Raw genomic sequence first — 9560 nt, 5'->3', positions numbered from 1 at the left:
CCTGTCTGGTCCAGGGCTAGGGTAGAAATGGTGTCTCCAAGCTTCGCATTTACCAGGTGTTTTGACCCAGGAAAGTAGGCACAGATATGCCCCGGGAAAGAGTTTTTTTGAGCAGGGGGAGTGTTGGGGTGGCGGGGTTGGAACTGGGTCTGGGGCTTCTAATCCAACACCAGTATTGGATTAGAAGAGGCTGGCCATTTCCTGAGAGAGTGAGGTAGGTATTTCTTGCAAAAAGTGAATTCCCCTAGTTTCCTACCGAGTTAAGAGAAAAGTTGCCTTTAATTATGTTAATTATAACAACAGAACACTTAACTTCTCAAGAGAGCTTTTCATCTTCAAAGGGGCTACAGGATGGAGCACAAACTATTGACATGAAAGTCTGCGAACTGACTCTGAAAGTTTGAGAACTGAAATTGGAGGGGCCCTAGCTGTGTGGGCTGAGGCAGCTGGTAGTGGCCTGGCCTTCTCTGGGTGGCGGGAAACAGGTCAAGGCAGGGAGGGATGTGTGTCCAGAAACCAGCCCTCACCTCACTGACATTGGAGAGGCAAGGGGATGATGGAGTGTCAGCCTCAGTCCAGTTCTCCTGATCCCTGAATCCCTACATTGGGATTGCCAGATAACTATAGGACACCCAGTTAAATACAAATTTCAGATCAACAATAAACACATGCATGCACTGAACAATTATTACTTATACATGCACACACACACACACACACACACACACACACACACACAATGTAGAATCAGAGGCTGAGCTTCCTACCTGATAGACTCCTACCTGAGAGGTCAGCAAGTCAGGGCGTGTTCCCCCAGGGCCACAGGGAACAAGCCTGCCCCAGACCTGCCCAGACCCAGCCTCTTTCCCACCCTCGTGGGAACTGGGAAAAGCCCTCTTTTCAGCTCTTGAAGGGTGGGAACTCAGAGCTGGGTTCTGGGCAGAGTGTTCAGCCTTCTCACCTTCTTAAATTTGGGGATGAAACAGCCCAGGAATGAAATGATTAAAGCTTCCTTTTCCTTTCCTCCCATTTTTCTTTATTTACACCTTGACATTTACCCCAGTGCCCTGTAGCTTAAGGCAGAAACCTGTGGCCACCCACCCCCATCGCTCTGAACTGCCAGAATAGAAATTCTTCTGTGAGAAAAAACAGAGAGAGATGGTCACTGGGCTGAGATGAGCTTCCTGCCTAGGCAGAGGAATCCAGGCTGCCAGGACGGGTCTGGGCCTGAACTAGAAATGCCGCTGGTTTCCCGGGCTGGGTGGGAAGGGAAGACAAGCTGGCACTTGCCACAGCAAAGAATAGTAACTAGGAGGTGGTGATGCCTGCTCTGAAGCAGGGCGAAACTCACGGGGCCTCCAGACATTGACACACTTAGAGAGTTTCCCAGGCCCCTAAATCTCCAGATCCAGCCCCTGAGCTCAGTCAGGGTCAAGGGCAGAGCACCGTTGCCTTCTTCACATCCCCAGGGCAGACAGATGGTCACACACATCCTGGGATATTACTTTAAGCCCGTGGGCAAGAGGAACATTCTGAAGCTTAGGTTCCCCTCCTGACCTAATGGGAAGGGCATGGAATCAGACAGATCAGGTGGGGGCAACTTCCTACTCATCATTTACCAGCTGAGCGACCTTGAATAAGACTCTTTTGAAAATTCAATTAAAAAAAAATCCCCCCGACGTACTTGAAAATAAAACCCTTTAAAGAAAATGGAAGTATATAAAAGTATATAAGATGAACCCGGCTGACTGGCCGGTGGTGCCGTGCAGGGGATTCCTGCACAGGGCACCCAGCCATGACTTTCTCCAAATACACAATTCTGGAAAGATTCCAGAAAAGCTAATGTTAGTAAATTACTCTTAGAATTGTAATGGAGAGCAACAACTTTTCCCGTGAATTGTAATAGGCGGCAAAACAGGCTAGTGTTTCCTTCCCTTCCTATCCTTTCTTAACAAAAGTGTGTGAATGTATGAATAAAATGTAGCACACTCAACTCATGGGCATCATTCCAGTCATTGCCTGCCAGTTATGGAACATTTATTGAACACTGACCAATAAATGTTTATTGACTGACTAATTAACCTACTGTCTGAGGAAGGGAGGAAGAGAGGGAGGAAGGAAGGAAGGATTTTATGTCAACTGACTGGATCTTAGCAGAAACCCCAGCTTTTATTTTAGAAGCCACTGGTGTTCTATTTCCCCAAGTCCCTCCTCACTGGCTACTATTTTCCCACCTATTTCCATTTCTATTTCTGCAACAGCCAAGCCCCAGCTCCGCTAATAATGTTTTGTAAATAGTGAACAAAAACAGAAAAAGCTTTGAAGCTACCTGGCTGCCCCAAGGGATTTAGTCCTCCAGGCGCCTGGCCAGCGAAAGCCTGGAGGGTCCTATGGATTTGAAAGGCCAGCAGCAGCTCCACATTATGCAGATGTCACTGTGCTGGGGAGGGACAGGTGGTGTGTGGGCCACCTCTTCTCTGATTCTTAGGTCTGAACAAAATAAGAGGGGTAAACAGTCCCAGTGAATGGGATCAGAAGTTTCCCAGGGGGGTTAAAACTGGGTGGAGCCACACGAAGGAAGTTGGTAACAAGTGGGGATAGCCTGCGGCTAAGGGGTGATAAAAGGGTCAATGCAGAATTCTTTGTTCTCTTAGCCCATCTCTCTTGTGAGTCATTTTGTTGATTTTGAAATTCAGAGATTTGAACTTGAACATGAGCATGGCCACTTTCCATGTGATCTGTCCTCCTCCATGAGTCTCGGTTTCCTCAAATGAAAGATAGGCATGCTAATAACTAACCCATATATATGCATTTAGCAAATATGTATTGAACAGTATGCCAGGCCCTGCAGCAAGCGCTGAGAACAGGGTGGAAACGAGACAAAGTCTCTCTTGTCCTGGAACTTACTTATTCTCCAGGACAGAAGCCCCAAATGGCAGCTCCTGTGGGGTGCTTTATACGGCACATGTCATTCAGACATTTAAAAAGTTCGTTGCAAACATGTAAAGAATTGGAAGATTTTACATAAAAATCTAGACTTCGTAGCAGCAAAACTGGCCTGTCTTTCTGTATGGCATTGATCACCCAGGGTTTGGTGGCTGCTTCCTCTAAAAGAGTGGTCTCCAGGTAGCCACGGTCCTCAGCATCTCCCAACACTCTTATTTTGCTCAACCTCCAGCAGTATTTTGTTTTAACCTAAAACCTTGTGATGCTTCTTCACTGTTAATAGGAGAAAGCTCAGCCCTTTGTTGTGACATTCAAGGCCTTCCAGATGTGCTTCCTGCGTAATTCATCCCTACGAATACTGTATTCCAGCAAATCTGTTTCCTGACCATCCCACACGGTATCTCTGAACCTTTGCAACGCTATCTTCATTGCCTGAAATGTCTTTTGCTTCTATTTTTCTAACCAGAAAATTGATGTTGATCTTTAAGGGCCATCTTAAACATCTTCCCGCCCCTTTGTGAAGTCTTCCTGTGAGGAAATGCCCAGAGGGTCACATGATCTGGAGACCTTCAAAGATATAAATGATCCTTTAGAGACCAAAAGGCCATCAGTTATTCTTCATCTTATGATCAGGCCCAAAGACCTCCCAATTGGTGACAATTTATAAAAAGCCTCAGCTTTCTCAATAAATAGAGACAAAATATAAACATTAAATGAAAGTATGTGTGTAAATGAAATTAGATAATACATAAAAACATTCTAACGAAGTTACTGGTGCTAATGAGTTGTAGCTAGGATTCCGGTTGTTATTATTATGAACATTCCAAGCGAAGGTGACTTCATCAAGCATGGCAGGTCAGGAGCTGCAATGTGTTCGGGGAAGAGCCCGTTAGGGCTGCAGGGTAATGGAATGGTAGGAGATATGGTCGGGAAAGTAGGCTGGGGCCAGAAAGGGGTCTTCCACCTGTTCTCCTTGCTTGGCCATTTACTTCCTTCTCTCCTAAACACAGCAGCCAGAGCAATCCTGCAAAACAGGTCACTTTATGTCGCCCTTCTGCTCAAAAGCCCCGAGTAGCTCTCTATTACTCCCACCGTAAGCTGGTCATTATCTCTCAGACCTCTCATCCTGCCACGGTCCCCTCACTCCTCACTCTGCTCCAGCTGCTAGGCCTCATTCTGACCTCCCTGCTCATCTTTTGATTGGCAAGCCTACTCTTGCCTCAGGGCCTTGTCACTTGTCAGCGCTTCTTCCTGGAACTCTCTTCCCTCTGCTACCCAAAGGATGCCCTCCATCACTTCCTTAGATCTCCACTCAAACGTCATCTTTTCCCTAATAAGTCTATGTGAAATTTGATTCCTCCTTTGTCTCTTCCCCTTCCTAACCTTCTGTTGCCTTGTTGTTCTTCTTAGGACTTACCACCAACTAACATGTTTTACTTATGTATTTTATTGTCTGTCTCCTCCACTATCATATCAGTGCCATGATGGCAGAAGTTTTCATCTGTCTTGCTCACTGCTGTATCCCCAGCACCTAGAACAGAGCTTGGCACACAGTAGATACACAGTGAACAGTTGTTGGATGTGTGAATAAAATTTCTTGACTTCAATAAACATTAGGAAATCACAGAATGTTTTGAGCAGAAGAATGGATGGATCAGAGTTCATGGAGGGCCATAGAATAGGTTAGAGAGGGGCTGGAAGCTGGGGACAGAAGGTGGTCACAATAGTGAGAGGATGACACATAGTGAGAGTTTAAAACAGAGGATTTTGGCCGGTAAGTTTTATAAGAACAGGAATTTTGTTTGGCATATACAAGATATTCAATAAATATTTACTGAATGATGAATGAAAGATTGATGCTTGTGTCTCACATGAGTTGGACCCAGGCTCTGGTCTGGGCCTGTCTTAGAAAAGACCTGAACCCTTTTTGCCTTTGACTCTGGGATTTTCCGGGCCAGGGGTTCCATGAGGTCAACACTGAACTCCTACATCCATAGGAACATCTTCCCTTCCTTCCTTGATTACGCTAACCCTCCATGGCATTTAGTCACCTTTTAGGCCTCAACTTAGTACAGACAAATTGGGGTTCAGGCTGTAGGAATTGAATGGGGTGGGGGCTGTAGGTGACTAGGGGCAGAGACCAGACTGAATGACTTTTCTAAATATACATAACTCAAGTTTTAGGTGATGTGGAACAATTAGTGTGGAAGGGAGCCCGTAGTATAGAAATTAGTGTGCCTGTCTAGATCCACCCAATGAGTGCAGGTCCCTGTGGACATCATCCTTATCTCTTCTGCAAAGCCACAGGTTGTCGGATAGGAAGCTAATCTAAGTTGAGGCTAGGTATGTGCACTATGTTTAGAGAAAGTTCTCCTAGTGGAAAGGTGAAGGGGTGGAGGGGAAGAGCTGCAACTTGGTCAAAGAACCTCTCATTAATACCCTCCCTTGCCTACCTTTTATACATCTCTCTTGGGGAGATGGAGTTAGCCACCTCTCCCCAAAGGAATTATTCACTGGGCTCTGAGATCCACACTTGGACCTTGTCCCTACTCCAATCAACAGAAATGAGGGGCTTTGTATTGTCTCTGCCCCAAGAATAAATGTATAGTAACTCATTTTAAAATTCTTCAGGTTGTTATTAAGCAAATGAAGGGTGGCCAGAACTGTGTCCGATTTTTGCCTAAAGATGAGAGGGCGCAGCAGTGAAGAAAAATAACTTTTGCTGAGACCTATTGTTTTGTTTATTCCATTTAATTCTCTTGTCAATCCTGTGAAATAGGCAGTATCCTCAAATATGAGATGGTGAACTGAGGTCCACTTACCTCATTCTATAAGGAATTGACGGAAGGGAAGTTTGAGACAAGTATTGACTCATTGCAAAGCACAGGTTGTTTTTCTGAGGACGTGAGTGCTGCCTCTAGAATTTAATCACAGAACTAGGAGTTGTTACAACTGGCAGGTGATCATGGAATTTGTTCATCTCATTCAGATGAGGGGGCTCAGGCTCAGAGAGCAACAGCCACAGGCTCTGCTGTCACCAAGTGCCAAAGAAAGTTCTCACACCCAAGTCTCCCAACTCCCAAGTTCTCTCTTTCTTAAAAAACAGAAAAAAGTAATGATAATATTTTTCTTAAATATTATGCATATCTGCTTTAAAAATCAAATAGTACCGAAAGCTTCATAACCAAAACATCAGCACTCTCTACTCCCTGCTTTTGCTGAGATAATATTTCATCTCCTAATGTTTTTGCTGGAATCTCTCATCCCTTCTTAACTCCCCTCCCATGCTTTTTGTCCTGCTTTAACCTTGTGGGTCGATATCTCTTTTTATTCCTTCATTGTTATTGTGCTGGAATGGTCTGGGAAGAGAAAAGAAATAAAACACATTTGGTCATTTCGTCTTATTGAGCAGAAGTCCAGTTTCCTACCACATGGCCCCCCAAAGACTCTGTATTCCCAAATAACTCATTTTTCTGAAGTTGACAAATTGTCCAGTGCTCACAGACCTCGAGCTTAGCCCTGTACTAGGAGCTCCTGGCTTATATGAGTTCCTGACTGGCCAGTGCCTTGCTGCCCTCAAGGACTTAATTGAAGCCTGGAGAGAATAATTTGCATGAGGAAACAAAGAGCAGATAACAGCAGTGCTGGCCATGGCACTGCAGACTTTCAGAGAGCTTTCATATCCATGATCCCATGCCACAGCGGCCGGTTGTTTGGTGCTGACCATGAAGTCGAAATCAGGACCCTGCGCGGTCCTAACAGGGCAGCGTATCTGAAATCAGGACTATGAACCCTCACATTCTTGATAGTTGTAGTTTCTTATTTGGTTCTTTTGTCTGCAGGGCCAATGGAAGCTTCCTTTATCAGAGGAGATAGAGGTGGACTCTCAGATTGGCACCCAGGGGGAGAAAGAACCTCCAGAGGGAGGGCCCCGGGGCGCAGCTGACTTCCAGGTGACTTACTGGGCCTCATATTTCCTCCTTCTCCGCCCACACAGATCCAAGTTCGGAGTAAAGCAAGCTGCTTCTCTGAGAACACTTAGGAGTACTCAGTTTGGCTCAAGAATAAAAAGAGTCTGAACACTAACTGGAAAATTCTCCTAAAGTCCAAAGCCAAAGTCTGTTTCATTGCCTGAGTTGGAAAGTGAGATTCATTTATGAATTAATTTCTGCTGCAGCTTCTGCTACAGAAATAGCAATAATTCTAGGATTTGGATCGCATTCTGGGATACACTCTGTCGAGGGGAAGGGGACAGAGGAAGGGGCAACAACCAATGTGTGTTAAAATTTAAGCTGTAATTTAGGCAATGTGTTAGGCTCATCTGTAGCTCTGGTACCTCGAAACACTTGGATGGAGCCAGAGAGAAATCGGGGTAGAGAAAAGATTTGGGGTACACCTGGTAGGCTGCAGAATGTCTTCCAGAAGGCTGGTTGGTGTCCGAATGCCTCGAGAGTACAGACTTGGATTGTTTAGCTTGAGGTCCCCACCCCCTCTTCAGCAATCCCACGGATCTGCAGCCCAGTCTTATAGAGTATTTGCTATCACTGACCCCAGGGACTGAGCTCTCCACTGCAGTGAGCCATTGGAAGTCTTCCCAGTTGCCACACCCTCTGCTCTGCTAAGGAGATTTGGGCCACATGGCTTTATTGTCATATGTTTGATATTGTACAGGCTAAAGCCTCTGGGTGATGAAAGAAAACCCAAGTCAGAGCTGCCCTGGAGCGGGAGAGGGGAATTCCCTGATTCCCTGTAGTTGTGAATCAGGGCTCCTGTGCTGAAATGTCCATCCCACTGCCTGAAACTCAGACTCATAAGTGAGTCAGCACCGCCTCACCTGAGCAGGGATGGAGGGCGAACGATGGGAGCGTCACAGGCCCCAACTCCACCGGGAACGTCTGAATCCCCAGAGAGCTCTTTGAGAACATGGAAGAACCGATTCCTCCAGAGCCTTGGAGGGGCTCACGAGATGTTCTTATGCCACATCCAAGCAGATGAGTGTTATCTCAAGCTAGGTCTCACCACTTGCAGAGCCAGAACCTACCTCCTGGTCTCTGCCTTAATTCCTCCTGTTTTATCCCCTTTCATTAGTTCTTCAGTGGGGTGACATGGGAGTTGGGACTTTGTTTTGTTCACCACAGTATCAAAAGTACCTAGATATGTGAGTCATTTAAAAAATATATCTCTATCTCTCTATCTCTATCTCTATCTCTATCTCTATCTATACTATCTATAGCTATATCTATCTATTTAACAACCAGTACAGTACCAGTCAGAATAGACTCTGGCTGGAGTGCTAAGCAGAGTCTAAGTACAAAGAGGCCCGGGCTTGGGTTCTAGTCTTGCCTTTGTGGCTAATTTGCTGTGTGACCTTGAGCAAATCACTTGACCTCCCTGGGCCTCAGGTTGAAAACTCATATGTGTACAGGGTCAGGTGATTAAAGTAAATGAGCTGCTGCTGGCCTAGAGTGTCCAGAGTATTTGACTCTTCAAGAGATGCGGAGATTGTGGACATTTATGTGAAATCTCCTGGTATTTAAAAGACTGTAAGGTTCAAACATATACCTATAATCCAGTTTTACCCCCAGAATAGAAGATTTTAAGGGCTTTCCCAGCTTGAATTTTCTGATTTGAAAATATGTGTCTTCTAAGGACGATCCTTACGAAATCACCTTAGTTATAGGGATTTCAGCTAGCGCAGAAATGAATGCCTGTGTGTGGGCTCGTGCTTCTATGCCATTGGGCTTTTAGTTTCTCTTAAATGACACTCTTCTGGTGGTTCTCCCCCATCCCTCACGCACACCACCAGTGGACTGTTTGCTTAGTCTCTGGAGCCCAGCTCTGGGTTAGATGGAAGATGTTGCTTGTCCAGTGAGCTTATCAGTAATAAAGAGCTGGTTGTGCTGATGAGCTAGGCCTTTCCTATAAAGGGAGAGTGGCCGCAGCAGTGGCTGAGACAGAGGCTGGCTGAGTCAGGCTTGCTGCCTTTCCAGGCCTTTGCTGGTTATGTCCCTAAGCTTAACTGGGGCCAGAAATCAAGTCCACATTATTACGAATCTGGAGCTCTCCAAACTATCTATATTAGTTTGCTAGCGCTACCGAACCAAGTCCCGTAGACTGGGTGGCTCAGACAGCAGAAATTTGTCTCACAGTTCTGGAGACTAGAAGTCCAAAATCAAGGTGTCTGTAAGGTTGGTTCCTTCTGAGGACCATGAGGGAAGGATCTGTCCCAGGCCTCTTTCCTTGTGTCTCCTGGCATCATCTTCCCTCTGTGATGCCATCTTCTGCCTGTGTAGATGCCACCTTCTCCCTGTGTTTCTTGGCATCATCTTCCCTCTGTGCCTGTCTCTGTGTCCAAATTTCTCTTTTTTATAAGGACACCAGTCATATTTGAATAGGGTCCACCCTAATGACCTCATTTTAACTTGATTTCCTCTGTCCAAGTAAGGTCTGAGATTTGGAGGGTTATAGGACTTCAACATCTAAATTTAGGAGGACACAATTAATTCAAAACCTAAGTATCTTGCTAATGTCCCGTCTTACCTGTGACAGCTCAGTGCTTCAGGGACTCATGTACTAGTACACAGCGCGCTGTCAGCATGCATTTTTATGGACTG

Source organism: Pteropus alecto, unplaced genomic scaffold, assembly GCF_000325575.1.
Source record: "Pteropus alecto unplaced genomic scaffold, ASM32557v1 scaffold101, whole genome shotgun sequence".
Classification (NCBI taxonomy): Eukaryota; Metazoa; Chordata; class Mammalia; order Chiroptera; family Pteropodidae; genus Pteropus; species Pteropus alecto.
Note: the sequence above shows the minus strand (reverse complement) of the source record.